Source organism: Agelaius phoeniceus, chromosome 1, assembly GCF_051311805.1.
Source record: "Agelaius phoeniceus isolate bAgePho1 chromosome 1, bAgePho1.hap1, whole genome shotgun sequence".
NCBI classification, from domain to species: Eukaryota; Metazoa; Chordata; class Aves; order Passeriformes; family Icteridae; genus Agelaius; species Agelaius phoeniceus.
The window spans coordinates 92,177,281-92,189,956 of NC_135265.1; the positions used below are offsets into that span (position 1 = coordinate 92,177,281).

Sequence of the window (12,676 nt, forward strand, 5' to 3'; positions counted from 1 at the left end):
TCAGCATCCAGAATTCTCCTTCTGGTAGATTTGCTTATTAATGTTTTCTGATTATATCTGTCTAAGACATGGATATTACCTGAGGATTTCTCATGGATTGGTAGGAGGAAGCAAGAGAAAGTGCTGCTTATAGTTTCCCATTTCTAATTAATATTGAAATTGCATAAGTTTACTCTAAGACTGGTCAGAATTGAACCACAATAGTTGTCTCTGTCATTTTTGGTACAGCATATTTTCTGTAAAGGATTAGGCTCAGTTTAGGAGTAGTGCAGCTCTTCATGATATTTTTCCCATTAAGCTTCTTTTCATACATGAAGTACTTTTTATCAGATGATTTTATTAATAAACTGGAAAAACACTGAGTAGAAAACATTTTGCTGGTAAAAACATTAAGAGAAATATTCATTAAACAGAAAAACAGAATATTTTTATAGAATGAGCAGAAGTGCCAAGTGCAGTTCCTATGTGCATCTGAACAGTTTTATTCTAATAACCAATAAAGAGTTATATATAACCAAATTAAGTAGAAGAATATGAAGACTATTCCAAAAACTTGTCAGATTACTCTTTTTTTTTTGTTGTTGTTGTTATGTGTGGTCATAAAAGATCTCTGTTGTTAATTTTTATTTTGTTAGCACCATGTTATTTTTCCACAATTGCAATATGTAGGGAGACTGTCACAATAGGATACATCATTCCCTTAGAAGGAGTGGACTTTAGTTAGACAGGGAGAGAGTTAACTCAGTTTCTAAGAAGATTTATGTCTGAGGTTATTAAGGAATTACATGCTGTGTCTGGAACTGGATCTATTACTCTGGCACCACAACACATCCAATTAGTACTTGCCCCTCCTATTTGGCCATGTCAGGTTTGCTCCACTTCATTATCATTCTTAAAAAAGAAAAAAAAAGATGAATAAATACAAAATATCTTAAAACTAACTAAAATTATAAAAATTTCTATACCAAAACCAGGATGCTCTGGGTGGACTGAAATGGAAACCTCCCTTTTTGCATGTTTGCAAAGAGCCCACTCTAACATATGAGTTTATACTACCAGACTCTTTTATACACTTTTTTTCTTCATTTTTTTTAAGGATCTCACACTTCCTATATTAAAGTTTTTTAACAAAGATGAACCAGGATTTTACCTTCCTGGAGAAATGAAATTTTACATTGCAAATATTTTTTACATATTGGTACAAATCTTTTTAAATTAGTGAAGTTACATAAGACACTACAGTCTAACACATAAAAGCATTTACTTCATGACATTTATTATCCTCAGAATTTTATAATTTCTCCAATACATACTATTTCAGATAGGAGTGAGTAGGTACTGCAATGGACTGTCACTGAACTTTTGCTTCCTTTTTTTTAAACATTACATTTTAGATCTGCAAGTTGCTACTCAATAATAAATTTCACTGTCTGTTAATTAAACATAATCCTCAAATTCTTTATTGCCCCTGTTTTTCAAGGGGCTCATCACCAACTGCAAATTGCAATTGATTGTGTATAGCTGGATGTTAAAATTATTTAAGATCAGTTAAAAAGATACTGACCAGTATAAGGGAGATAAACTTTCAGACATCTGGATGATTACCAGTGAGCTTCTTTGCTCTGAGTGATATTGGAAGCATCAAGGCTGTTATATCAAGGCTGTTAGGCTACCTTCCTCAGTATTCTGGAATTAAGTCAATAACACATTTTGTTCTGTAAACTTTAAAGAATTCTTTATTTAGATATCTCACTCCAAATCATAAGTGTGAATCATGAAGTGCAACAGTTTTCTTTATGTAAAACAAATCAGCTATCCAGATAAGTGTTTACAAGTCATATATTTTCTGTCTTTGATTTGCCAGGATAGATAAAAGTGTTTTTAGGAGTCGACTGAAAAACATGGCATTCTTTACTTATGTCTTGCAAGAATGACATTTCCATTTTCTGCAGATGTAGTTTACAGCCAAAGTATTTTCTTTCTATGGATGCACAGAAAGTAGAAATTTTTGCAAACAATATCTAAACTGACAAATGAAAAAAGGTAGTGCCACATGAAAAAAACGCATGAATGTTTCTGAATTAGTTGTGCCATGACAGAGCAGACTGGCATTGCAATCAGAGAAGTACAAAGTTCCAAAATTACTTAAGTAGTGTGGAACTTACTCATTTTTGATCACTTTGGTTACTTCCTGTATATACCTATGACAGTACAATCTGTATGACCCTTAGGCATACAACCTTTGCCTGTCATCCTCAATATTTTCTTCAGGAAAATATTTGCCAACAGTGAAATTTCTTCAGAGAGTTAAAGAATCCCTGTGTGGCTGTTGAAAACACTGGTTAATTCATTTCTTGAAAGTGGGTGTTAAGTAAAGGAGAGAATATTATGAGTAAATCTGTTTATCTTCATTAAATAGGGCAAGCTTCTGTACATTTATTGTACACTTCGGTATACAACGTGGCTTTTTGAAGCATTAGTGGATATTTGTCTCAGTGTGAGGAAATATACAGAATTTTAAATAATAATAATAATAATGCACTCCATATTACTGCAGTGGAAAGTGAAACTTAATGAGTTAGAGTGTCTTGAATTAGTTGAAGGTTCTCATTAACTGCTGTTTATAGAGCTTTCAAAAGTCTATTTTATTTTCACCTTTTTATATATCCACTCTTCAGTTACTGGAAATTAATAAACAAAAAAATTCAGAATATACTCATTCTGTTATCAGACTACTAAGGATAAATTTTGCAAAATTCCCAGAGCTCTGTCACCATCTTTGATCTTGCTAGGGCTCAAAGGAAGCAAATTAAAAATGCATTAGTTTTAGCTGGAAACAGAGGGGTGCAAGGGGATCAATTTTTGTCAAATGGAAATGACAAAATCAGTAGGGGGAAATAAATTATTTTTGAGTTTTGAAGAGGTTAGCAGAGATAATGGAAAGTGAAATAGAATTAGTATTAAAAATAACTAATAACTGTAACAGTTATAATTGAGGTGCAGCTCTGGTTTTCATACGTCTCCTTTCTGTTGTTTTGGGCTGCAGAATGTCTTCTGCTCTGAGAGAGGTGGGGACTGGTTTATTGTTTTTCTTGGCAGCAGGAGGGCTGGCAGTGGATAAGAGGAGAGAGAGGAGAATATCAGTGGCAGGAGAGCCTGTGGTGTCCTGGGGAAGCTTTAGCTAGCTGAACCATTTACAGAACGAAGCCTTCTGAAATATTTAGAAGGACGAGAAGTTGTCCATTTTGTTAGGATCTGCACTGTCTTGGGTTTTTGGGGGTGTTGAAGCACTCCTGCACAGTGACTGCTCCTGCACAACTCCTGAATGCCAAATGAAGCCCAGAATAGTCAGAAATTCTATGCAGTAATATTTGAAGCCTCCATAAATGTTATAAATTTTGCTCCTACAAAGACAAGCATTTGGCCATTTGTAGATGGGTGCACTAAAGCATGAAGATGATCAAGGTCACAATGTTGCCTTGTTGCATTTGTTGTATTTGAAAGTACAATACATCTCAGTTGATGCTGCCATGATAAGCTTGTCTTACCCATAACAGAGTACACTCTGGCTTTGTCTATTTGGACTTAATTCTTCAACTGTGGCATCAGAGAAGGGATGTTTTATCTTCAATTTTCACTGAAAATATTATCATTGTACTCAGTTATTAGTACTGCTGTAGATTTCTGGTGGCATATGTCTTTATGTTGACAAAGTTGTTACAAGATAAATACAAGATAAATACAAGATAATGACAAAAGGGGTGTAGAGCAGCCTCTTTTCTTGAGGCTTGTGCTGCTATAGTTTGGCCAACATTATTCTACTCCTTCACATAGGCTTTCTCTGTATTGGTAATATCAAAGGGAAAAAAATACAAATAATCACAACAGACAAAAATTACTTATCAGTCTAACCTGACTCAGCTATGCCTATCAGGCTGCCATCTGGCAAACTTGTTGTCATCCATTTGGCCTGCTAGGTCCTTGTAAGAGTACTGAAGAGAGCTGAGGTCTTCATGCCTTGCAAAGATGGGAAGGAGATTGCACAGATTATGTTTTTGACAGTAGGCTGGGGAAGGGAGGCTGGCAATGCAAGGGAACTTCAGGGCCAAGAGACTGGGAGCAGGAAAGAGACTGAAGAGGAGAAATCAGGTTTCCTGCCAATTACTTCAAGAGAGAAAGCCTGTCCAGATGAAAAAAAATAGGAAAATCTTGGGATTATATACTGGGAAAGATATTGAAGAGGGAGACTGAATTTGGATTAAAATTCCTTTGGAAACTAAATTTCAAAGCCAGCAAAGGCAGGAAGGTCTCTAAGAAGTGATCAAGAAAGTTGAGCATGATGGAATGCAGAGCCTGAGTATGGTATTTAAGTGGCAAACTGTAATTGAAGAACTAGGTCTGGTTTAAAATTAGATAAGGATTGAAATTTAGAGGCAGAATGGGAGGCCTGAAAAGTAGGGATGCAGTCTAGGAAAGCAAAGCAGGAATGAGAATGGAGAAAGAGACAAGAAAAAACTTGAAATTAGGACTGACCAAAACGATTTCACAAGAAGTGTGGGCAGAGCATAAAATCTGAACACGGGATTTTTGAATATTACTGTTCTTCTTTCTATTACTGTGTACCTATAAAACCTACAGGCAAAATATGTGCCTTGTCTTCCTGTTATGCAGTTGTACAGATCCTGATAGCTTCTAGTGACTCTTTTAGCTCAAGCTGATGAGGTGTGCAAAGATGTAAAGGCCCCTCTTGCTGATGCATGCAGCTCTCTCTATAATTGAATCCTCTTTCCATTTTCTTTATGAAGAATGGGCTCATGAAAACGTTAAAAGTTTTATGTTGTGGCTGCAAAGTCAATAATTGAAAAACTACAGCTTGCTAGGATCTCTACAATGTACATTTCTTCCCCTATGTGGTTTATTAGCACACCGGTGAAGCCTTGGCTTCCTCACAGAATGCCACTGTCATGGAGCAAATGTAGTGAGTCTGCTCTGGGTATGCAATAGGACTCTGCAGTAAAAGAGAGAGTTTTATGTTACCATCTTTTCATTCTTTTCTTTAAACCAGAAAATATGCATAATGAAAAAGGCAGTAGGAGTTTTGAGAAAGGTGGTCTAATGTATAAGAGAGTTAAGTACCAAATGAAAAAAAAATAACTACTTTCCAGAATTTGTTATGCTGTAGGATTCTCTCAGAGCATATTTTTTTCAGAATTTATTCTTCTGTTTCTTTGTTTCTGAGAAGCAAATCTATTACCTGAGTGAAGCAGTGCAGGAATTCTCAGACATTTTAGCTTGTTGCTTTTACACTCCATTTTTTAACAAATCTGGCCACCCCAACTGAATAACTTGTACATTTAATGGTTCAAAAACAGGTGTATAGAAAAGTAGGAGGGGTAAGAAATGATCCAGGCTCTTTCTGGGGTCAGGGTACATGGGCTACTCTGAGCAGTGCCCAATCCTCATCTCCCAGGTCAGGGTGGCAGCAGCTGGCTGTGTGCTCCTACCCTGCACGGTGCCAGCTGCAGGGATGCTGCCGGCTCCTGTGATTGCACAGCATCCCTGGGGGAGGGGGAAATAGAGGGGAGAAAGCAGCTGGAGGCTACACAGTTATGGGTTTATGTGCTGCTGCCTTCTCTTCTCAGCTTGATTGTTATCCCCATTCCTCATTTGAAAACCTCTGTAAGGAAGTTTATAGAATGAGTGTCATCTCTGGCTATAAACATTCCTGTAAATTTTTCAAGCCACTTATGGAATTTAGAATTTATTAAAATCTATGTTTTTCCTCACTAAAGTCCTGAAAAGTAACCCATTATCTTAATCTTTTAAAAATAGATGAAGCAAAATTCTCCAGATTATGTTGACATGGGGTTTCGGTCAGAACCTCATAGGCCACATCTCATTTATTCACTTAAATCCTATGGAGACATAGTTCTGAATTAGCATAAATGTAGTTTGTGTTACCTAATCAGTTCTTTCTGTAAATTCTGTTATAAAATATTTTTCCAGGTCAGTTTTCAAACTGTTTATATTTTTTCCAGGATTTTTTTTTTAAATCGTGCTAGAGCTTTTTGTGTGCATAACAAGAAGTTATATGATGGATTTCCCCTAGGATACACTTGTATTCTACTAAATATATATGAGAGATCATAAGTCTGGAGAGGAGATGTGTCAAGATCCAAAAATTTGCTTTGGGTAACCATACCAACAGTACAACAATCTATTAGGGACCATCTGCTGAAAATGAACCAGCATATGGATACCTAAAGAAATGTTCAGTGTCATTGTTCAGTCTTTGAGAGTAAGAAAGAAGACAGTTTGAAATTTGCTTATGTTTAGGATTTTTTTTCATTATGAATATTTACCACTGGATCAAGTAATCTCTGAATCTTACAGGGCAGTGTAAATTATTCAGGTATGTCTTATGGTTTATTAATAAACAGATACAGTATTTCCTAAAGTGATATAAGTGGAAACTAAATTATTTTGATTTTTTTTTCCCCAAATAGCTACAACTATAAATTTTAAGTCCAAAGCTTTAAAAATAGTCAGTGTAATCTTAGAATCCAAACTTAGATGTAAAATAAGCATCGTGGTTTCCATAAGAGCTGATCAGCCAAAATGCCAACCAAGGAACAACAGGAATCATATTTCTAAAATTTACGTTCATATAAATATGGAATGTGAAGCTAAATCTCAAGCTCACATCACAGAAAGAAGCTGAGCTAATGAACTGTACATCTAGAAGAAAAATCTGCTTTTGAAGTAATTTATGTATGGAAATTTCTGCATGGCACAGCTTGATAAGGGTAAACCTCAGTAGTGACAAAACCAGCGAAAACTCTATGTGAAATGTAAGTGCTCATAAATGGTGCTACAACCATAATTTCTATGTATTATGAGACTATTGGATGACAGAGAAATAAAGAACATGTTGCTATACAGTATGAGGCAATTTATTCCTGAATAGCTTGAAATTGGATTGTAAATGTAATCAAGTGCATTGATGTTCCCAGCTATTTGGTAATGATGAAGTATGCTTTCCCACAGAATTTTTCATTAAGAAAAATATTAAAGTCTAGGTACTTTAATGTAATATCAGACAAAATCAGAATATTTCTTCCTGAACATTCAAATCTTTCATGCACTTTTTTTTTTTTTCCCTGAAGGTTTGGGTTCCTTTCAACTCCAAAGATGAGAATTCACACCTCTCATAGAAAGTGCTTTACATTTATTCTATGTGTTCTTGAGCTCAAGTGCATTTCTCTCAAAGGTGAACTTGACCTGTTGTGTTGGTGGGATATGCAGGTTTCTCAAGGCAGCACATCTTGGTTTTCTTATGGTTGTGAGCAGAAGTTAACACAATGTTGAGGGTTTTTTCTAAGAGTTCTCCAGAAAACCAGCAAGAATGGTTGGTTCTAATGCTGTCAAGTTGGATTTCTTAGTGCCATTTTTAGACTAACATGCTTTTTTATTTTTGTCCTTCCAAAATAGTTTTGTGAAAAATAGTCATTTTTTAATATAGATTTATATTGAAAAACAAATTGTGTGTTCATTATGGTTGGATTACCAATGTTAGTGAAACAATCACCTCTCCAATTCTCTAGTGCATTGTAGTCATAACTGAGGGTCAGGCTTTCAAAAACAAGGATTTTTATAACTTTTTTTAACCCATCACTTAACTCTCTCCATTTCTAACCTCTGAAAAGTTTCTATCTTCTGCTTCCCCTAGGGAGCATCTCCACTAGGCTATTCCTACTTTTTTTTAATATGAGTTGGAAAAGAGGAAAGGTATCTTCCAATTGATTTCTTCTCCTGGCAGCAGGGCATAGGGTCAACGCATCCACATTTGCAATAGCATTAATGGGAGAGTGAGTCTGCCCAATGATGCAATTATCCTAAACAGGAGTCACCAAAGACACATTTTAGCAATATGTGCTTTAGCAGGCTAGTGACTGTAGCTATTTAATTCTCAAAGCCAAGCTTTTTGATCTTATCCAATTGTCCATTATTGTCAGGAGTAGCACACACTCCACTGTCCTGAAAGGTAGTCACCAAGTTCTTAGACTACAGGTGTCACAGTAGATCCTCGCTGGAAACAGAAATATTGGGGTTTTGGGGTTTTTTTAACATTTATAAGTAGATATACAAGTCTTCTATCAAATAATTCAAAATACCTCTAAGAGAATAAAACTTAGCTTTTTACTCCCTGTGACTTACTGGTCAAAATCCTTAATACTGCAACACGTTTTTTAAAACGTTAGCATTCACTCATTAAAACAAATGTAATTGCAGTTTGAGGCATTGCCAATACTAATCATACAATCTATTATAGGAAGTACTCATAATAGCTGTTGAAAAAAACATTGTGGAGTTACTGGGAACAATGCATAATGTGTTTTCAATAGTCCTTTTTTCTCATTCCATTACACAATAGAAATTAAGAATGTATTACAGTATAGTTCACTACAATATTAATGGCTTTAATAACTCTAAGATAGAATCTCCCTCAGCCCACGTTGGGTAAAGTTCACCCACCCACCACTGACTTTACATCCCAACCTCCTGGCACCATCCCACTTAATGTAGGGGGGCAAGCCCGAGGTGTCCCTGAACCACACTGAGAGAAATGAAAGGTTTGTTTATGCAGTGGAGGGAGTATCCTGAAGGCAAGTTCACTAGTGGTTTTATGGTCCCCTTTGCAAGCTCACAGACTTTACAATTTTTTTTCCCTGCAAACTCTATTTTATTTTCTTTCCCCTCCAGTTCAGAGAGGGGACTCTGATCAGCAGGATTTCTCTGTGTATCAGGGAGAAGAATATTTGGTTTCAGATTTCTGAGGGCTTTTGTAATTGATGTCAGTGATATTCATTTAATTGAATGAGGTCTAGGAAGCTTCACAGAGGGATCCTTTAAAGAGAGTTTCTCTCTACAGATTCCATCCCAGGAGTCTGGGGAAGAGACAACTGAAAAAAAAGTTAATTAATAACATTAAGTGTTTATCCAACTAGTGCCAGAAGGCAAGGGACTACTCTGTCAGCTAGACTGGGCAGGGTTGATCTACACAAGAGAAACCAGAATTTCCTTCTTAAGAAAAAAAGATCGTACATTTTAACTGGAAAAGAAAAAAAATATATATTTCTATCAAAAGCTATTAATAAATGCAAAAGCAGTTCCAGCCTTTCTATGTTTCTATGAATTCAATTAAAAACCCAACAAACAAACAAACAAACAAACTGCAAAGATTTAGCTAATATAGCTTTAAATTTAAAGATATTTTATTCTGACAAATGGAGGTGATCTGTTAATAAGGAAACTAACTTTGAAGAAAAGACAGGAGTAAATTAACTCTTCAGTCATGCTGGAAGCTGTTTGTGGAAATCAGAGAGTACAAAACTAATGTTGCATCCTGGAGATGTAAGTCTTCATATGTAAGACTCTTTCTTCATGGTTTAGAATGGAGTACAGCTTTAAGGTCTATGTCATGAACATTTGCAGACTTGGTTTCTAGTAAGACAAGAGATAATAGAAAGTTTTCTCTAGCCGTAACCATTAAAAACAAACCTAATGTTTAGTTACTGTTGATTGCCAGATTTCCAGGTGATCCCACAAACTGGTGGATGATAGGGTTGTCCAGGACATAACAGGTATGCTTTAGAAAGCAAATGAAAAAAGCCCAACAAAAGGTTTATTCAATAAGAACCAAATGGACAGTTGAAATTACTGTGGCAGGTGGTACAGCCTGTGATAGTTCTAGAAAATCCTCAGGAGTTTCCACGAGCAGAAACTTTAGGCAGATTTTATATCTCCTGTAATCAGACAGCAAGGTCTGTGGAGAGTAAGGACTTTGATCTGTCTTCATGGTCGTGAGTTTTCAGAATAGTTCTGATTTGCCCATACAGTGATGTTGCTGAGAAGAAAATGGCCTACCAGCTTTTGTTCTGAGTGAATTTATTTTGAGGACAGATTGCTCCATATCCAGATATATAGTCCAGACTGGTTGCAATGGCATTTATAACAGTGTGCAGATCTGCCAGGATGAGACAGATTCACCTATCCAATCACAGATGGTAGAAAATATGACTCACAGATGCTGCTGTGTGAGAGCTTGGCTTCAGCAAGGATTCAGGAGCACTTGCATAAATGGATTTTATTAGCTACCATGTATTTCTCCAAAGGCTGATTTACTGTTTGCTTGAAGGAAAATGAAAAGAGGAAAAAAAATGAGGACCTTCCTCTTAAAGAAAAATGACATTTTTGATTGTGAGGGGCCTCACTAGCTCATTACTTTCTTTTGTCAGACAGAGAATTTGTTGGATTTGCAAGATCTGAGTCAAGACTCCTTCAGTGCATCTGGTGATTCCCGAGGAGTGAATGTACTGAATTTAAGGAGTTCTAGTGGGTGGGAGTGAGGGCTGGGAAAGCTGGGCTTCCTGCAGGTGGAAGGGGAGAGCAGCAAGCCTTTTAGAAATGCTGTTAGTGATATACCAGTGGCATTTCTCAGGGCAAATCTCTTTTAGGACAAGCTGCTAATAACTGGCAGAAGTGAAAAATAATTGAACCTCAGTGTTTTGTTCTGAAAGCTAGCATTCTGGTGGGGAGTTCTGCTTCAGAGCTGTATTCCAGCAGTGGTTTTGCCAAGGACAGGGCAGCGCTGTGATGGGTGTGGGAGGCAGCCCCAGGTACCCTGCATTCAGCCCTCTCACCCTGCAGCAGCACCAGCACCAGTGTGTTTTGCAGAGCTCATCATGCTGGTCTAGGTCACTTAGGTTATCTTATGGGCTTTCTTTTGCTTGCCTTCCTCCTGGCTGTCTGGCAGAGTAAGGGATGAATAATACCTGCTGCCAGTGACAGCTGCTGTTATACAACTCCCCTTCTGTCCAGAAAAGGGCAGAGTATTGCAGGAAAAATTACTCCAAGAGGTATCCAAGGAAGAGCTCAACTGTTTGCTGTATATCTACTCTTATCTTTTTCTAATAACTACCTATCCAAAAAAAGGTTTTCAAACTAAAATACTGATCTGCAGTAGTGCAAGGTACAAATGAAAGATGTACAAGAGCAAGGAGAAGTGATGTGAAACATTAGCAATGTGATCATGAATAGGAAGTTTTTTATTTTGATTCTGTGAGTGGATTATCAGTATGACTACTTTTAATAATATATCCTTTCACTCTTTTGCTTCTGGCATCGCTGTACCAGATTGACTAATATTACCAGGGGTTGGCAAATCTGAATTCAATGCAACCTTACTTTCAATATGAAGATACTTCATAAAAATATGGAAGACATTGGGCTGCTTACATATCCTAAGTAAAATGTGTGCTATTTCCATTTGAAAGATAAAATATTTTGAGGGTTTTTTTCAAGGAACCTTTTTGACTTAGAAGAGCAGAGGGAGACATTTCTGGCAAGATGCTTTCACATGGCTTTTAGTTTGTCAAATGTATATTTTTAGCTGAAGTTAATTGTCTTCACCTCCTCTTGGGGGGCAGGGAGGGAGGAAGGGAGGGACATGTTTCAGAAAACTAATTTTTCTGACCGTAAATCTTTCCCAGGATAGGTGGGATGAATTGTCTTTTAAAGGCTTTTATCGCTGCCTACTGGCTACTGAGAAAGGCTAAACATATAATATTTCAGCAGCCAACTTCAGTAAAATAAACTACATCAGTTAAGAAGGAAGACCAACTAAAATATGCCAATACAGTAAATTCCCTAGCCATTTAAGAGGGAAGAAAAGAAATTTGAATTAAAGTATCAACATTTCATCTAAATCCAAATTCTTTATGGACTTGACTCTCCATTGTTTTCTCTTCCATGTCTCCACTCATACTAGGAGCAGTACTGGGTATGTTTCACTCAAGGTCTGTTTGCAGGCATTACAAAAGAGATTAAAAAGCTAACCTGTTCCTTTTCAGCTCTGATTGCCACTTGATAAACAGCTAAAAGGTCAGACATAGTTCTGTTTTCCCAAAGAAGACAAGGGACCAAGCTGTCTGAGAATCTTTGCTTAATATCTGCTTTCATTTTAGCTTTATGAAGAAACACATTTCAACAATCTTCCTCCCCTTGCACAGCACACCAAGGCACTTTTTCCTTGCAAAGCTCTCCTTGCCATCACCCAGCAGCAAGACATTATCACCATGAAAGCTGCACCCTCCCAACCCTGCAGCCCTCTCCAGACATGCCTGTGCTGTCTCAGAATTCTGAGATGGGTGTACTGGTTCCTTGCTGCCATAAACATGTGGAAAGCATCACTTTCCAGTGCTTTATGTCAGTGGTAGCTACATAGATTTACATAACTGGCCTCAGGAAATGAAAATATTGTATTGAGTCCTTTAGCTCATTCTGATTACTAGCCTTTATTTTACTCTTACTTTATTCCAAATTATCTCTAAAATGAACTAGCAGATTAACAAAATGTGGTGCACAATGTTGCCGAAACAACTTTCAAAACAGAGAAGATATCACACCAAGCAATATGAAAACCAGACTTTCTAAAGTTCATTATACATGATTTCAAATTTTGGTCATTTTCATCATTTCCTTCAGCTTGATAAGAATGTAATGCAAATACAATTTATTCTACGCATGAATACTAACCTTGCCTCTATTAAGATTAGCTGACACTTCTGGCTTTTTAATGCATTTTTGAAATCCTAATAATTTCATCACATTGAAC

At 36.7% G+C, this 12,676-nt stretch overlaps 1 protein-coding gene across 1 annotated transcript in view; it reads left to right on the forward strand.

Annotated features, from left to right (window-relative positions):
• The window catches only part of GABBR2 (gamma-aminobutyric acid type B receptor subunit 2), a 457,779-nt gene that overhangs the window by 314,414 nt on the left and 130,689 nt on the right, over nt 1-12,676 (forward strand). The window lies entirely within an intron of this gene.